Here is a 19,526-nt window from a genome sequence, read left to right as displayed (position 1 = left end):
ACCTAAAACTGCTCTAAAAAACAAAGTCTAATAAAAAGAAAATACAAGGGGGCATAACTCCTTTGAAGTATCGTGAATCCTTTACTCCTTGGTAAGGATATTTCCCAGTCTGTCTGGAGATCAGATTTGCAGAGAGGAAGAAAACACCTTAAGGGTATCTGTGTGAGTAGCAGGAAGATGATACCCCCAGGAATGGGTAAAGAAGGTGAGACTTGAGCGTGCTGAAGAAAGCCTAGTCCCGGCAAAGTGCACCCGAGTCTGAGCATCTAAGATTTCTATAGTTTAATTCTTTAGTTAGAGGTTAAGTATATCTTAAAGTTCATTTGTAAAATGTTTATGAAGGGCTTTACTACATTTTTTGAAAATTATCCTAGCTCTTTATTAAATATTATATTAATATTTCATGTGTGTTCATATGAAGCTCCTCTGTTGAAGATTTTTTTTTATAGCAACAAAGATAATTTTCCCATTGCCATTCTAGGAGGCTTAGAGAATCGTTGATTTTCCTAAGTAGCCAAGGATGCCCGCTCAACAGAGTTCATACCAAAAGCTGTCTCTTTTCTCTTCTTTAGCTTGTCTTGTTTCCACTCCTGTGCTGAGATAGAGTAAATGTGTTCATTTAGTCATATTTGGGTAGTCATTTCTTGGATTACTCTGAAATTATAATTGGGATAAAAATAAAATCTAAACCTATTATTTCTGTATGCTGTTAAATTTAGAGTGACATATTAATTTATGTTTTTTAAGGCTGGCTGAAAAAGACTGACATCTATCTAATTAAATATGCCTAAGGGTAATTTATCATTGAAAACTATTGCTTTTTTGTTTTCCCTTGTAGCTGTGTAATGTGTGATGTTTTTTCCAGTGGTTTCATTTTTCCTGAGTGCTTGAGGCAGCTCCCTTCTGATATGGGGCGATGGAGTCTGTCTTGTTTTCTTCCTTTCCCTGCTTGCTTCAGTCTTGTTTTGCATGGCTTCCCTAGGGACCACATGTTTATAGCTTTGACACATGCCTAGCCACATATGTTAAAGTTCATTGCCTGTCATGCCACTAAGCATAACTTTGTGACCTTGGTCAAGTCGTTTAATCTATCTCTGAAGCTAAGCTTCCTTGTCTATAAGAATAATAAATGATTAATAACTTGTGTTTGTGTAACACTGCAATTTGCATGGCATTGCAAATACTTCAGTGGTGTAGGATTCATTTCTTCTTTTCCCTTTATTTATATTCTGTCAGTGCATATCATGTACCGCATATCCAAGGGACAGTCAGTGGTTGCTAAACATTTGAATGGGTGTCTCTAGTGTGCTCTCAGTGGTGCCTAATTTTTTCATGACTCCCCTGCCAATATATATTACGTAGAAATGTTCACTCTGGTTGGTGACTCATTTCTGCCACATCCACAGCCTTCCCTTTTATCACTGTTGGTGATTTCTCTTCCTTTCCCTGTACATCTCTGAAAACTATCCTATTTTTTATAACCCTGTCCCACTATTACCAGTAGTCCTAACCTTCTTAAACCCAGGACACCGTCCCATTTCTTATCCCATATTTGTCTGATCAGTGAAGAAAAAGAAGAATTGGGGAAAGTTTGAGCTTCTTCCTAATCCTCACTTCTAATGCGTGTTGTTTTTCCCACTTCTTTCCCCGGTTCTCATCTGAGACCCCTGGCTCTCCTCTCCATAGGAGTTACCAGCTTAGAACTGGAAGAGTTCCACTGCCTAGGCTGAACCAGGAAGAACCTTGTTCATGGTGACTCCTTTTAGAACTTGGAAAGCATTTTCCAGGAGCAGCATTATAAATAGCAATAAGATTTTAGAAAACTACAATAGTTGGGCAACGTGTGTTAAATAGACTCACTCAAGGATCTAGCCCTATTTGCACTGAGACTCCAGGAGGCAGTTTCCTGTGAATATCACACTTGACTTATTCAAAAACTTGTGGGCCTCAACTCCCTCATAATTGGTGTGGGGATAGGGGATGGCTGGCTCTACTGAAAAATCAGAGAATGACCTTATTTTCTCTTTGCTTTTCAGCCTTAGAAACCATACAAACCTGTAGAGTTTTGTGTGTTTATTTTGCTAATCATTACATCCTCAGCACCCAGTGTAGTCCTTAGTGTATAGATGCTCAATAAATATTTATTGAACAGATGGAACGATTGTGCCATTTTAACTGATTGCCATATTTCAGAGTGAATGTTGTGAATTATTAAATTTTACAGCCTGTCTTATATGTGCTGCAGCACACTGACTTCTGGTTTTATTGTTAGCAGATACTTAGGTGCTTGTTGTGCATGTTTTCCTAAAATATATTTTTTTCTGCATGAATCCAATTTTAGTGTCTTTAGGCAGATTCTGACAAGTTGAAAGAGCAGCTTGAGAAGCAAGAGCTATAATTAAGGGAGCGTTTTGATATAAGATACCATTCAGAATCAGGCACAAGTGTTGTATGTAGTCTGTGCATACCGCCTGTAGGTGAGAAAGTTCTCTTCTGAGGCCTAAGCTGTATGCAGTTTGGGTGAAATGAATAGCTTCACCAGAAGTGATACATCTTTAAACAGTCTATTGCTAGATAAAATAAGCAGCAGCTGGGGTCAAGATTGTTTCAGTCCTTTGAGAAAAGCAACTGCCATACCAGATTCTTAAAGTTAACATGAAATGTTGTTTTATTTGTGGAGTAATTTCTTGTTTTGGTTTTATTTTCTTGTTATTTTTGTTTGTTTTGGTTCTGTAATGTGTCAAGATTTTTTTGTTGCTGTTGTTTTTGAGGAAGATTAGCCCTGAGCTAACATCTGCTGCCAATCCTCCTCTTTTTGCTGAGCAAGACTGGCCCTGAGCTAACATCTGTGCCCATCTTCCTCTACTTTATATGTGGGACGCCTGCCACAGCATGGCTTGCAAGTGGTGCCATGTCCGCACCCAGGATCTGAACTGGTGAACCCCGGGCCACCGAAGCAGAATGTGCGCACTTAACCACTGCACCACCGGGCCGGCCCCTGTAATATGTCAAGATTTTATTGCATTATTTCTGTAGCTCTTAACAACAAACACCTGTTGAACTTCTTGGACTAATATGGCAGCTGCTTATTTTCTTCCTTTTAGTGTTCTTTCTTAATTCATGCTTAGTGGGTTGAAAAGGTTTTGGTCTTTGTCCCAAATAGCTATGATTGGTTTTTCCTTCCTTTTAAAGTAAAAAGGCTTATCTTTTTTTTTTTCTTCTTACCTTCAAAATAGATTTTTTCTTGGACATAAAACCTGTTCTTCAACCTTGAATCTCTGAACAAAACCATATGTTTCACTGTTGCTGCTAAATAAATAGTAGGACACATTGGCAAGGGTTAGGTTTTTATAGGGATATAATATAAAGTTTCCATCGTTTGTAAATAGATCCTACCTATAGGGTTACAACTGTAAAAGAGCTTCATTCATTTTCCAAAATTTCTACAAAGTGCCAGATTCCAGCTACACCCTTCTAGAGCCCCCATAGTTATGTTCTTTTTCTCCCCAAAATATCAAAGTCTCCTCACTCTTTTGTTGCAGCCAAGACATGTTTGGCATAGAACCAGGGAAGCCAATAGAAAAGAATGTAATATTCAGCCTCTTCTATGTTTGAAGTCTATTTGTTACAGTGGCATTTATACTGTATTTGGTCCTAAATGAACTTTATTAAATAAAGTGTTTTCTGTTTTAGAAGGGATTATGTCACAGAAAAACATTCTTTATGAAAGTCTTTCCCTTTGACCACTTTATTTTCATGAATGAGAGCACTATGGGAATCCCCTGCACAGTGACAGCAAATTACATTGCTCGTGAACTGTACCGGGGGGTTGGGGGGGACCACACTGTTCAACGAGAGATCCTGAGCTCATTAATTCTAAGCAAATCTAGGAAATTATTTCCCAGCATTGTCTGACGACTCCAGAAGAACATGAAGGAACCTTAATTTTAAAAATTTGGGGGGCCAGCCCCGTGGCCAAGTGGTTAAGTTCACACACTCCACTTCGGCAGTCTGGGGTTCACTAGTTCAGATCCTGGGCACAGACCTACACACTGCTCATCAAGCCATGCTATGGTGGCATCACATGGAAGAACTAGAATGACTTACAACTAGGGTATACAACTATGCACCAGGGCTTTGGGGAGAAAACAAAAAAAAGGAAGGTTGGCAACAGGTGTTAGCTCAGAGCCAATCTTCCTCACCAAAAAGCATACCTTAAAAAAATTGGAAAATAGATTTGACTGCTAATAAAAGTTAGATTAAATAGTTTATTTTTGAGTCTTCCACACTGGGTATATCTGCACATCTCAGATCTGACGTAAAGCCATACTTACTATGACTCAGTAAACTCTACCTTGTATTAGTATCAGTTTATTTTGAAGAATTCTTTAAATTGCTTCTACAATTATAAATGGTAAAGTATTACAACTTTCATGTAAAATTGCTTAAGGAGTCTTGAATTCCTTTCCACTGATGCCCCAATCATAAAACAGGTATAACTCTTTTAAAGCCTAGGATAGAACTTTGTTATTTTTGGCCAAAGGCCATTGCAGAATTCCCCAAGCGAGAAGATTTACAGACAAAAATGTTGTAGACAGGACAAAGTCAGAAATATATTTAGAGTATGAGACTGTAATATGTCACTCTATTGTTTTAACTATTGTTAGTTTTTTAAGCAAGCAAGGGTCAGAAATAAAAAATCTAAATGTTACATATATGTCTGTGTTGAAGCAATAAATGATTTACTTTTGCAGAAAATATTCTTAAAATAATAATAATTATCAGGCTCTTATGACTATGCCAAAGATATAGAACAAAACAAAAGCTATCGTGGAATGGAAGGTGCTGTAGCTCAAGAACCTCACAAATACAAGTTCACCATAAGTCAGGTCTGACATCTGCTTTTGGTCAAGGCCTTGTGCCTGTTATGGAAGCAGATGATTATAAAGGCTGGTCTGAGATGAGGAAAGTAACATTAAATTTAGCAATCACCATACATAGTCCTATACTAGTAAGCCTGTCAAGAGTGTTTGCACTAAAAAAAAATCAGGTATTAGCTTGCTTAATAACACATCTGTGAATGTACTTAAATGGACTCAAAGCAGAAGCATTCTTTGGCACCCATAAGCCTGGACCTAACAATTTTTTGGCCAAAAAGGATCCCATTTTGATAGATGATTTTTAGGAAGAGATTTTAGGATTGGGGCAGGTAGTTAGATCTTTGATAAAGATCGTATGTCTATAAGCTATAACTGAGAGAAGTCCAATTTCTGCCTGGATAAGAACTGGAATGTTAGGAAACAAACACAACTTTATTTAGGGAATTGAATTATAAGGTTTTTAGATTTACATTCATAACTGTTACTGTGAAACATGTTTTAGAAGAGAATAATCTGTGGCCATTTTGGGCCATATTTTCATGTGTTTTTTATTGTTGAAATAGCTGATATTTTTTATTTCTACTCTTTCTGAGTAAAGCGCATTCATGAAATCCCAACTCTTCAAAAAGAGACATAAAGATAATTACTAGGCACTCTACGAAACTATCAACTAGAATGTTGGATTAGTGTAGCTGTTAAGAGCATGAGCTTTCGCATCAGACAGACCTAGGTTTGAGCTCTGCCATTTCATTGTTGTATGATCTAAGACCAGTTATTTACCCTCTAAGCTTTACCTGTAAAATGGGACGGCTATTGTGAAGACTGAATCAGATAGCAAGTGCTCATCAAGGTCCTCAGTGCCTATTTACTATTAGTTTTTATTAGAACATAAGGATTTTTTTGTTTTTTGGGTTTTTTTCTCCACAAAGCCCCAGCACATGGTTGAATATCCTAGTTGTAGGTTGTTCTAGTTCTTCTACATGATCCGCCACTACAGCATGGCTGCTGACAGACAAGTGGCGTGGTTCCACGACGGGGAAGCGAACTCGGGCTGCCAAGGCGGTGAGCACAGAACTTTAAACACTAGGCCGTTAGGGCTGGCTCAGAACATGGCTTTTAAAGTCCATCCATTTAGGAACAAAGATATAGTCCATAAAGCAAGAACTACTGATAATATACTGTCTTTTGTAAGAAAGCTAAAGGTTTAAATTAAATCTTTGTTATCAGCAGAGCCTACTCCTTGGCTTGTTTTTCTTACGGGAATTGACGGGTTTGAGTTGATCCATCCCCACCCCCATGACCAAAAGCATGTATTTTGAGACAGCTGGCAAGGGTTAAGCGTGTCCTCTGGGGCATGGAACAGATGTTATATTTTATTTCCTTCTCTCCCTCTTTATAATGAAAACAGGAAAAAGAGGGACAATGTGGAAGCCTTTTTAGAATTGATTTTTTTCCATTGATTTCTTTGCTTATTTCTCTATTATTTGATTTGGTATATTGTTATATTTTGTTTTTTTAAACAGCTTTATTGAGGAATAATTGACATACAGTAAGCTGAATATATTTAATGTATACAAATTGATGTTTTGATATATGTATTCCCCCATGAAACCATTACTACAGTCAAGATAACAAATATCCATCACCTCCCAAATTTTCCTTATGCCCCTTTGTAACTCCTTTACCTAACGTTCCCCACTCCTCCCTACCCCCTCCCCTCAAACCACCAATCCACTAGAGATTGGTTTATATTTTCTGGAATTTCTTTAAGTGGAATCATACAGTATATACCTTTCTTTGGCCTGATTCTTTCACGCAGCATAATTATCTTGAGATTCATCCATATTGTTGTTGTATTGATAGTTCATTCCCTTTATTACTAAGTAGTGTTCCATTTGCATGTATGTACCGTAGTTTGTTTTATCTGTTCATCTGTTGATGAACATTTTCCTTGTTTCCAGTCTTAGACTATTACAAATAAAGCTACTATGAACATTCATGCACAAGCCTTTGTATGGACATACGCTTTCATTCCTTTTGGATAAATAGCTAGGAATGCAATAGCTATATTACATGGTAGGTGTATGTTTAACTTTTTAAGGAACTACCAAACTATTTTCCAAAGCGGTTGTACCATTTACCTTCCTACCAGCATGTGTAAGAGTTCCAGTTGCTCCACATCCTCACCAACACTCGATCTGGCCAGTCTTTTTAAATTTTAGCCTTTCTAATAGGTGTGTAATATCTCATTGCAGTTTTAATTTGTATTTCCCTATTGACTAATGATGTTGAGCATCTTTTCATGTGCTTATTTGCTATCTGTGTTTTCTTTGGTGAAGTATTTGTTCAAATCTTTTGCCCATTTTTTAAATTGAGTTATTTGTTTTCTCAGAATTACTGAGTTTTGGGCATTCCTTATATATATGCCTTCCAAATATTTTCTCCCAGTCTGTGGCTTCTCATTTCATTCTCTTAACTGTATCTTTTGAAGAGCAAAAGTTTTTCATTTTGATTAAGTCCAATTTATCAATGTTTCTTTTATGGATTTTGCTTTTAGTGTCACATATAAGAAATCTTTGCCTAAACCAAGGTTAGAAAGGTTTCCTCTGTTTTTTTCCTATAATTTTATAGCTTTATTTACACTTAAGTCCATGATAAACTTCAATTAATTAATTTTGTTATATGGTGCAAAATAATGGATCAAAATCCTTTTTTTTACATATGGCTATCCAATTGTTCTAGCAGCATTTGTTGGAAAGACTAGCCTTCCTCTGTAGAATGGCCTTGGCATCTTTGTCACAATCCACTTTCTATATATTTATAGGTTTATTTCTGGACATTGTTCTGTTACATTGATCTGTTGGTCTACCTTGATGCCAATACCACATTGTCTTGATCACTATGCCATATAGTAAGTCTTAAAATCAAGTAGTCTTAATCCTCCAAATTGTGTTGTTTTTGCAAGTTGTTTTGGTTATTCATCATCTTTGACATTTCCATATGAATTTTAGAATCGGCTCATCATTTTCACCAAAACTCCTACTGAGATTTTGATTGGGATTGCATTGAATCTATTAGATCAATTTGGGAAGAATTGATATCTTAACAATATTGTATTTTCTAATCTGTGAACATGGTATTCCTCTCCATTTATTTAGGCCTCTCAGCAGTGATTTGTAGTTTTCATTGTATAGTTCTTTCACATCTTTTGTTAGATTTATCACTAAGTATTTCATATTTTTTATGATTATTATAAATGGCATTGTTTTTTAAATGTTAATTTGATTATTACTGTTATACAGAAATAAAATTAATCTTGTATGTTGATCCTTATGCCATAACCTTGCTAAACTCATTTATTCTAATAGCTTTTTTAAAAATTCCATCGGATTTTCTACAATCATGTCTGCAAATAAAGACAGTTTTACTTATTTCTTTCTAATCTGGATGCCTTCTGTTTTTTTTTCTGGCCTTGTTGCATTGGCTAGAACCTCCAGTACATAGTCAAATAGAAGTGGTAAGGGTATCTTTGCCTTGTTCCTGAGCTTAGGGAGGAAACACTCAGTCTTTCATCATCAAATATGATGCTGGCTGTAGGTTTTTCACAGACCTTCTTTATCAGGTTGAGGAAGTTTCCTTCTATTCCTAGTTTGCTGAGAGTGTTTATCAGTAATGGATATTGGATTTTATCATATGCTTTTTCTGTATTTATTGAGACCATAATTGGTTTTTATGTTCTTGTTGTGTGTCTGAAATATTATCTGAGAAGGAGCTTGATCCCGTTTCTTATTGACCTTCTCATAGATCAAGAAGAGTGATGTGGAGTAGCTTCTTCAGCTTTGTTCTGCTGCTTTTTAGAAACTAGAACTTTTTCATTTTTTAAGGAAGATTAGACCTGAGCTAACTGCTGCCAATCTTCCTCTTTTTGCTGAGGAAGACTGGCCCTGAGCTAACATCCATGCCCATCTTCCTCTACTTTATATATGGGATGCCTACCACAGCATGGCTTTTTGCCAAGCAGTGTCCTGTCCACACCCAGGATCCGAACCCAGAAATCCCAGGTCACTGAGAAGCGGCACATGCGAGCTTAACCGCTGCACCACCAGGCCGGTCCCTAGAAACTAGAATTCTATCATTTAATTCTTTAAATTTTGCTGAATAGAGTTCAGTAATTAAATTATTTTCCCAATGGCGAAACTTAATAGTAATTTAAAAATCATAAACATTTCAACAAAAAGAAGCAAAGAATATTTCTGCTGCTTTAATGAACTGCTCTCCTTTAAAGCAGCTTTTATCCTTTATCTTTATTAGTTTTAATAGTTTATTAGCTTCTTCTGATAAATAGTTTTTCCAAAGAAGAAAAGACAAGCAATATGTACATTTTTTCACCTTCTGATAGAATATTAGTACCCCTTTCCTAGGAGTAACAAAAGTAATCTACCTGTTTGAAACAAGCTCAAAGATTATGTTTTCATATTAAACTATTTAAATTATATTTTAGTATATCATATCACTAGTCAGGAAATAGACATTCAAATGTACTGTTTCTTTACTATTTCCTAGAAAGCATTATTTTTCTCATTGTTAATTTGGACCACAAGAGGAAAATTCGTTTTAAAGAGGATTGCATTTATAGCTGATACCTGTATATCTGAATGCTGCTCCAGGGTCAGTTATTGCAGACAGAATAGGTGGATGTAGAGTTACTTCTCTGTTATGCTTTTGAATAAAAATTCCATGTTGGTTTCTTTTATTGAATTTATTAGTCTCAGGACACCTATTTATTGAGGAGAGTTGCTGTAGACTACATGGTTTTTTGTTTTGTCTTTTTGTGAGGAAGATTGGCCCTGACCTAACATTTGTTGCCAGTCTTCCTCTATTTTATGTGGGATGCTGCAACAGCATGGCTTGACTAGCAGTGCTAGGGCGGCACCCGGGATGCAAACCTGCGAACTCAATCCCTACGCCACTGAGCCGGCCCCCAAGACTACGTGGTTTTATGTAAAAGTGTATTTATAAAAAGCATTTTCTATAAATTATTTCCAGTTACCTCCAGACATCCCATGATAACATAGTTCTGTTGATCTAGTTCCAATTAATTCTTTATAAAAAGTAAACCCTTGGTTAATGGCTACATGAAGTGGGTGGTACATCCACGTGGTAGACTATTGTCTATCTATTTTAAAATATGATGCATATGAGGAACTTTTAATGACATGGTACATTGACAATGACATCCTACAGCGTAGTGCTAAGTTTACAAAGCAAGTCATGACGTTAGATATATCCTTTAATCTCAATTATAAGAATAACATATATGTGTGTGTACATAGAAAAAAGACTCAGACAAATAGATTTAAATTTGTAGTTTGAGTGTTAATAGTGGTTGTCCCTGTGTAGTGGAATCATAGGAACATTTTTTTTTTTTTAAGATTTTATTTTTCCTTTTTTCTCCCAAAGCCCCCCAGTACATAGCTGTGTATTTTTAGTTGTGGGTCCTTCTAGTTGTGGCATGTGGGATGCCACCTCAGCATGGCCTGATGAGCGGAGCCATGTCCGCACCCAGGATTCGAACTGGGAAAACCCTGGGCCACTGAAGCAGAGCACAGGAACTTAACCACTCGGCCACGGGGCCGGCCCCTCATATGCACATTTTAATTTTTTTCTTCAAAACTTCTGTATTATGTCAGTTACTTTTAAATCAGTCACACTTGTTGTGTTTTTTTTTTTAGAGATTTTATTTTTCCTTTTTCTCCCCAAAGCCCCCTGGTACATAGTTGTATATTTTTAGTTGTGGCATGTGGGACACCGCCTCAGCCTGGCTTGATGAGCGGTTCCATGTCCGCGCCCAGGATCCCAACCGGCAAAACCCTGGGCCGCCGAAGTGGAGTGCATGAACTTGACCACTTGGCCACATGGCCGGCCCCCATGACACACTTGTTTTTAAATAGCAATAATCTTGTACAACAACTTCTTGCTCAAATTTCTCTTTATTAATAGTCTTGCCATAAGAAGATAATTTAGTCATGTATTATTCACTTTGTAGGAAAAGATATTAGAGCTAATTAGAACTATAGTTAAATTCTTCCCTTTTCTGTTGTTTCTGATATTGTTAATATTATTCTTTTCCAACACACTCTAAATAATTCAAATTTCTTTGCCTGAAAAACCAACGTAAGTTCCTAAACTATCCAATGAAAAGATCACAGAGTTTAGGGGAAGAAAGAAGACTATGATAAAGATACCTTTTATCACACCAGTGTCTAAAGAGGTGTCTTTCAAACATTTTTGAAATACATTTCACCATTTTGACCCAATCCAGGACACACATACACACCCACATACATATATTAACTAAAACAAAAATTTCACTAAGATGTATACTAACTTTATGTTTTACTGTAACTATATTTCACTATACCATGCTATACTACACTATTTTCTTTTCTTTTGTACTTTATTTTTCTTGAAATGCTGCTTGTGACCCCACTAACCTAGTTTCATGATCCACTTCTAGAAATTTATGCTGTGGAGGTACTTAAGCCTATACAATAAAGTGTATGTGTAACGACATTTGTTGCAGCATTGTTCATAGCAGTAAAATGCTGGAAACACCTTACATATCAGTTAGCGTTCTGGTCAAGTAAATGATGGTGTGATGGTACTATAGAATACTATGCAACTGTTAGAGAGAATAGAGCTCTTTATGTATAACATTCTCCAAGATATAGGAAGTGAAAAAATAAGACACAGAACAGTGTGCACAGTAAAACAAATACGAAAGAGTATTAAGTTGCAACTGGTAAAGCCAGAAATACATCTCCCAAAACCTCTTCCTTCCTTCCCTTTGGCTTAGTTCCCTTGAGAATGGTAGGAGCTCCCAAAATGGTCTGCCCTGAGAAGGGAATGAAATTAGTGAAAGGGAAGTCCCAGGTTCAGAGGTGGGGTACTCTGGCAGAAAAGAGCCAAAAGAAGCAAAGAAGGCTAGTCATATATATGGGCCGTTTATAAATTGGGTCTTTATAAAAAAGATCACTGCATTCCTACGTGATTAAGCATCTTTGTTCCATTCAGAAAAACATTGAATCCCATGTATAATAGCTAACTCTTAAAAATAATTGTCTGATACCAGCTACTTGCTATACAACTTTTTATCACATCATCATTCATATTACAAGTTTGGCATTTAGAAGTTCCAGAATAAAGGTGCCAGAAGAATAAACAAATTTCTCATTTAACTGCCGTCTTCCTATGGGCTCTGTTTTTCTTATGCCTTTGAGGAAAGAAAGGGGCAGTTCAGCTTGCAAAGAGCTACCACTTGAGAGAACACACAGTTCCCTAGCAGTAGGGGAGAGACTTCAGAAAAGATTACAGCAGTGGGGAATTTCATTGCATTTATTCAGCTTGAAACTAAAACAAATAAAAAAGGGAAACAGCTTATTCCTGTTATTTTGACTTCCTCTTATTGTGTCTTCCTTGCATGTGTTAGCCTTGTGATTTGGGATTAATTAGAGGTTATTTCTAGTTGTCGCCATAAAGAAAAGAGAAAGGAAAACAAAAAGGTTTCTTCTAAAATAAAACCCAGGGCCCGGCCCCGTGGCTGAGTGGGTAAGTTCACGCGCTCCACTTTGGCGGCCCAGGGTTTCACCAGTTTGAATCCTGGGCACGGACATGGCACTGCTCATCAGGCCATGCTGAGGCGGTGTCCCATATGTCGCAACTAGAAGGACCCACAACTAAAATATACAACTATGTACTGGGGAGATTTGGGGAGAAAAAGCAAGAAAGAAAGAAAGAGAGAAAATCAAGCCCAAGGTCTATCATTTAGTATTTCACTTCAGCCAGTTGTAGGAATAACCTGAAAGATGGACGGAAACCATCTTGTATGTTTCCTGAAAATCTTTATGGAAGGGGAGCATTTATAGAATGAAAGTTATTATATTATTATATGGGAAATTATTTCCTTAGAAAAGCATAGTAATGTATCAATTCCACCAAACTATTCTCATATATGCACAAGGATGCTCATTGCACTATTATGTAATACAGTATTGGAAACTAAATAACCTAAATGTCCATCAATAAAATATAGCCACATAAACTGGTGCATCCTTACTATGACCTATTATATAATCTATATAATTGCCCTTTTTTTCCCCAAGGAAGATTAGCCCTGAGCTAACTACTGCCAATCTTCCTCTTTTTGCTGAGGAAGACTGGCCCTGAGCTAACGTCCGTGCCCATCTTCCTCTACTTTATATGTGGGATGCCTCCCACAGCATGGCATGCCAAGCAGTGCCATGTCCACACCCAGGATCTGAACTGGTGAATCCCGGGCTTCCAAGAAGCGGAACGTGTGACCTTAACCGCTGTGCCACCAGGCCGGCCCCATTAAAAAGAAGAAATCTCTAAGATACAATAAATGAAAACAAGTTGTAAAACAGTTTTACACAATAATAATAATATCTATGTGATTTGATATATGTATCTGCTTGGAAAAATGTCTAGAAGGATAACCATCATACTAAGACCTCTTGGAGAAGAGAGAGATTGGGTTGTGTTCAGGAAGGACTACAGCTTTATCTATACAGTTAAACTTTTTATGAGAAAATATTCTTTTATTTTGGTGAAATTAAAATAAAAATTATATTTGTAAGAAATATAGTATGAGCAATGGGGTGGCAAGGAGTTAATAACATTTACTCTTTAACTGTCTTTACTTCTGGGTAGTTTATACATCTCATCTAAATCCATATTAATCCTAAAATATAGTTAAGGTAGTGGAGACAAGCATAGAATGTTTAGGGAAAGCATGAGCTTGTTACCACCATATCTCTGATTTTCTCCCAAAAGAGCAAACAGTAAATTTCTCACTAATTTTCAAATTCTGCTTTTGTACAAGATACCTAAATGTTATTCTTTCAAAGCAGATTTTTTCATAGGTCATGGACTCAAATTAAATAAAGCTGTCAACATATGTATGAGCAGCTACATGATTAAAATTTTAAGAAATTTTATCACAGCAGGGCACCTACAACCCTTCAAAGTATTTTTCCTGTCTTCAGTTTCATATGTGTAGTTCATAATATTCCATATTCCGTTCATAAATATCCCATCATTTAACAACAAAAAGTATTTTCTGTCTCAGAAAGCCAGCTCCACCCAGAGGGCTCTAAGATATGCCTAACTTCAAAAAATGTTTAAATATCATTCAATGCCCAGCATGCTGACTGCTCAACAGAAGACTGAATCCGTTGGTGGAAATGAGTATGTGAATGTGTTGCTACTAAACTCACAAGTCTCTGATCTTGTTAGTTGGAAACTCCATGTATAGAACCCCTCACAGAAAGTACCCAATGAATTTTTGTAGAAGTAAACCACACTTAATGTGCTTTCTCTTTTTCTTTGTCTGCACTAGATTAGTGATAATATCAGAATCAGACAATTCACGCTGATCGGCATCACAGACTGTAAGGATTTTCATCCCTGTTTTCTTTATGTCTAGCTGTTTTGTTTTGTTTTGTTTTCACTTAATGTAGGAGGAGGTACTTAATCTTGTTCAGCACTGCATCCCAAATTTCTGGAACCTAGTAAGTTCTTCAGAAATATTTGTCATATGAGAGAATAAGTTCATGCCCTTTAAGGCTAACTTGAATACTCATATTTTTTTAGAAGAGAGGCTTAGCAATATAATAAAGTTTCATAACTTTTACTCTTGTTGATAATTCCCCCTCAGTGACATTATTTATGTCTCACCCTGTACTAAGAAGGAACAATTTGTTCTTCAGACAGGAAATCATTACTTTGTGCTTGTTTCCATATTTTTAAAGGATACCAAATAACTGGGATATGTACCTTTGTTCACTATGTATTTGCATTCATCTAAAAAAACATCAGAGACCATATTCAGTTTTCAGCTGACATTTTACCTCGGTTGACACAATCCTGTCAAACTGGGATGTGGTCCTCTGCATTTCCAGACTGGTTAGTAACCAGTCAGAGCTTTGCGAGCATCAGAGAAAATAGTACAGTCTTGCTTGTCTTTCTTCATCTATCTAGATATATACAAAAAACATTGTTTCGCAGACTTGTCAGCTACAGACCTCTATGGGCATCTGTCTGAATTTCATACGTCCTCTTTCTGTCTTACAGAACGTATTTACTTATGTCTCATTTCTCCAGTGTCTTTTTGTTTTTGGCTTCCACAAAATCTCCATCATCCCCCCTTTCTCCGTTTTCCAAATTAATAGCTCTGAGTTCTTGTCCCTTTAAAATCTTCCTTTCAGTCTCTTGCCATTTCTTTTCTGCAATCTCTTATATCAGTGGGAAGAACGACCACCTTCTCTACCTCAGACCTAGAAATCGTTAAAGTTTCCTGTTCCTTGTGGGATTGAAATGGGAAAGGGGTCTTGGTTATCCCATTTTTGTCATGACATTTAAAGTTTCCTCATGGTGTTGCCACCCTTTAGAATAAAAAGGAAGAGCTCATGTATCTCCAGACAAAGAAAACCCCTGTTCTTCTGATCCGTGCATATTCTAATCCTCTTCAGAACACTTGTTATGACGATAAAGACAGTCTTGGGTTGGGATCACTTGGAATTAATGGTAGCAGTGGTCAGCTTCAGCATGCTCCATTTCACCGTGTATTCAGTGCCTTACTGTAGTGATGAACACTGCCAGTGCACGCTTAAAGTTATCATTAAACACCCATAATGCACGTATAGCCCACCTTTTACTTTTCAGTCTTGGCCTCTTTACCCCTCTCCCCATTCTGTTCTCTAAATAAAAATGATCCTTCCCTAATTTGAGTCTCAATCTCCCTGTATGACTGCAGGTGCCAGCTACCTCCTGCTCCATAAGGCTGCAGCGACAATAGAAATTGCCACTTTTCCTTCCTCTGACTTGTGGCACAGGGCTTGTTCTCTCATAATATGTCATCATAGATATTCCGTTCTACCATCTGTCATTAGGATGCATAATTAGCACTGTCCTTGCTTCTGTCTGCCTGCCCTGACATCTTACTCTCTCCGTGGTGTGGTTCTCAAACCACACCGGTCCCCTTTTTTCATTTTACCCTGTCTCTCCACTCCCCCCACACCCTCCTCTACCCCTACAAACTTCTTATTCCTGTTTACCTGATAAACTTTTAATTGTGAACACTTTTTATGTCCCAGCCAAGCTAAGGACCTCTTCCCAGGACCTTACATTTGAGCAGCTTGTTTCTTACCATGTTTCCTAGTAGTATCAGTCTGTTTGTAATTTAAGAATCTTGCTTCAAACAAATTTTTAGAGTTAAGACTCATCCTACAATTGTACAGCTTCAAATCCTCCTTCTATCGAATCCCCTAACAGGAGAAAGAAGAAGATATCCTTTCACATCATACTTAGTGAGCTCTTTTTTAATATTTTAACCTTGAATTAGTTTCTGTGCTATCTGTTAATACACTGAGTGAAAAAGCCTGAGCACATCCCTAACAAAGATGTTTTCAAGTTCACAGTTCCTTAAAGGATCACATGCAGTCACAGTCTGTGGGCGGGGTCTCCTTGTGTAATACTTCAGAGACACTTTGCAGATTGTGTGCCCCCCTCAACCTTGTGGTGTTTCCTGTGATTCATTAAATTGCTGATAGTCTCATTTATCTGTCAGAACCCGCCCACTTCCAGGGCTGGCCTTTTCCTTCCTATTCCTTATGAGTAAGATCTGAGCCTTAGAAAGTTCTGATCAAATAAATTGTACTTAGTGTTCCTCTAAACATTAATGATATTGTTTAGAAAACATTTAAACAAGCAGTGGTAGCTTGTTTATTTCTGCTGTTAGGCCTTAAACTTGTCTGGCAAATTTTAAGCTCCTTGAGAACAGGGGCCTACATCTTACTTAGTCAAATCTATGTCCCCATATCCTGGCCCCTTGTCACTTAGCATATATAGTACCCAGCAAACATGGTGCTAATAAAAGCATTCAAAGCATGTGCCCCTGTGAGTCATCCATATGTCCAGAAAATTTTCTCAGATTTCTCCAGTGCTATTTTTGGTTGTCTAGACCTGATAACACAGATTTTTTAATTTTCTTTTTACATTTTGTATATTTGATGGTAGGCCAAACTTCTCCTGGTTTGTAGACTTTTATAACATTTGTTAGTTTAAAATAAAACAATAATACTGATTCCTTATCACTTCTTTTAGAATTTACATATTTATTATAGCTTAAACTATTTAAAATCATAGATTCAGGAGTCAGACTTCTTGGGTTCTTCATTCTATTTTAGTGTTTTTCAAAGTTCTTGACAGGGGCACATAGTAAAAGATAGATTTTGTATTGTGACCCTGGGGGTTACACTAACTAACACACACATATCCCTGTGTTCTTATGCCGGAAGAAAAGTTTCTTGACACAGTTCTCACCTTATAACATTCAGTGCTCTGTGATATTTTCTATTCTGCTCTATTTCATTTTTAAGCTACTGATCGAGACCTACTGAGCTGAACTCATTCCTGCAGCCCTGGGTCACATCTGTGTGTGTGTTTCTCATGCAGCTAACGCATTCAGTACTTAGGATGTACCATGGACTGTTCTTCTCCACTACTTCACTGGCTTCGTGGCCCTGGGAAAGTTGCATGTTCGGGTTCAGTTGCTTCCATAAAATGGAGATAGGGTGATGTCTACCTCCAGGGGAATGTTGTTAGGATTAGATTAGACATGTAAAACACTGAGCACCCCGCTTGGCAGGGAATAAACACTGCAGCGTTAGTGCCCCCTTCATTGTTTCTGCTGTTGTTACTATTATTAAAATTCCTTTCCCTTGAACTTCCCATGTTTCTGCAACACTATATATAAAGCATGTGTTACATATAACTTGATTTTCCTTTTAACTCTCATTATATATTTTTATATTTTTAAAAGAGATATAATTTGGATATAGTGAAATGCACAGATCTTAAGTGTTGAGTTCACTAAGTATTGACAAATGCACACATCCATTTGACCTACACCCTATCAAGATGCAAACATTCTCATCATATCAAAATGTTATCTTGTGCTCCTTTCTGGTCAGTTGTCCCCCTTATACCCAGAGGCAACCACTGTTCTGATTTTTTTCACCATATATTAGTTTTGCTCATTAGCACAGTCATACAGAATGTATTCTTTTATGTCTGGCTTTTTATTGTTCAGTGTAACGATTTTCAGGTTCATCTTTGTCATTGTATGTATCAGTAATTTGCTCCTTTTTATTGCTGAAGAGTATTCCACTGTATGAATGCCCCACATTTTATTTATCTGTTCTTCTATTGATTGATATTTGATTGTTTCCAGCTTGGGGCTATTATGAATAAAGCTGCTGTGGTCAATTTTGTAAAATTCTTTTTGTGACTATGTATTTATTTCTTTTGAATAAATACTTAGAAGTGGAAAAGCAGCTAGGCATTTTTCTAACTTTATGAGAAATTTCCAGATTAATTTCCAAAGTAGTTACACCATTTATACTCCTACCAGCAATATGTGAGTGTTCTAGTTGCTCCATATCCTAATTGACAACATTTGGTGTTGTCAGTCTTTCATTTTCATCTTTCTAGTGGTGGTATAGTGGTATCTTATTATCGTTTTAATTTACATCTCCCTGATCACTAATGAGCACTTTTTCATGTGCTTTTGGGCCATTCATATCTTATCTTTAGGTCTGTGATCCATCGCTGTTTCTTGTGCATGGTATGAGGTAGGTGTTGACTCTCATTATATTTTAAGAGAAGTATGGTCTCCTGAATAAAAGAGATTAGGATCTAATGCATCATTAAAATTATACTATAAAACTCTTAATTGATGTTCAGACCATTAATTTGTTCTGTGCTTGTTGAATCCCTTTACACATTTTTCTGCCCCGCCTGAAAAAGTTATTTATGTAGAACCAGTCCAGAATGTATATGTAACTTGTTTCAACCATATACATTTGAAAAAAAAAAAAAGACAAAAACCCTCAACATCTTTATTTCAATTTCATTAGGAGTCTTTGGAAGACTCTTTTGAATTTGAATGTTGAAGTAGCTACATTATGCTGTTTACTCATATTCTTATTCTATCAACAAGCAGCCTACAAGCTGGAAGTACCACACTTGTAGCTATTTGTCCTAAACTTACCATTTTAGTCTTCAAAAAGAATTTAGTAGTACACTAGTCAAATAATAATAAATTAGCATCTATCCTTACATAAATAATTGCTTTTATAAATATCCGTGGCTGCAAACTCATTCCAAAGAGAATCTTTGAAGTTCATTCTACATCAATCAGCCTCCAAGATGGCCCCCAATGATACCACCTCCTGATACTCATACCTTTATGTAGTCCCCGCCCTGTATAAATTGATATTACCTTAAGTGATTATACTAAGTAAATCATCAATTTTACTAATAGCAAAATAAAATATTGCCCTCACTAGAATGATGAGAGTAAGGAGAGGCTGAGACATCAGGAAAGAGCCTGGAAAGTAAACATCTGTTAAGTGTCTTGGGCTGAAGGCAAAATATAGGCTATAGGAAGAAGCAAAGTGTAGGAGAACCGCTTCCTCCTTCAAGTCACTTACAATCTAGGCAGGAAGAAAAATGAAAGTAGGAAATGTTTAATCATAATGCAAGAGAAATCCCAAATTACATAAA

General features: G+C 36.8%; 1 protein-coding gene across 4 annotated transcripts in view; it reads left to right on the top strand.

Annotated features, from left to right (window-relative positions):
- CTTNBP2NL (CTTNBP2 N-terminal like) overlaps positions 1 to 19,526 on the top strand; it is a 49,459-nt gene that overhangs the window by 15,763 nt on the left and 14,170 nt on the right. The gene's annotated exons all lie outside the window — the stretch shown is intronic.

This window comes from Equus caballus, chromosome 5 (assembly GCF_041296265.1).
Source record: "Equus caballus isolate H_3958 breed thoroughbred chromosome 5, TB-T2T, whole genome shotgun sequence".
In the NCBI taxonomy this organism is placed as follows: domain Eukaryota; kingdom Metazoa; phylum Chordata; class Mammalia; order Perissodactyla; family Equidae; genus Equus; species Equus caballus.
This window is presented reverse-complemented; position numbering and strand designations above follow the sequence as displayed.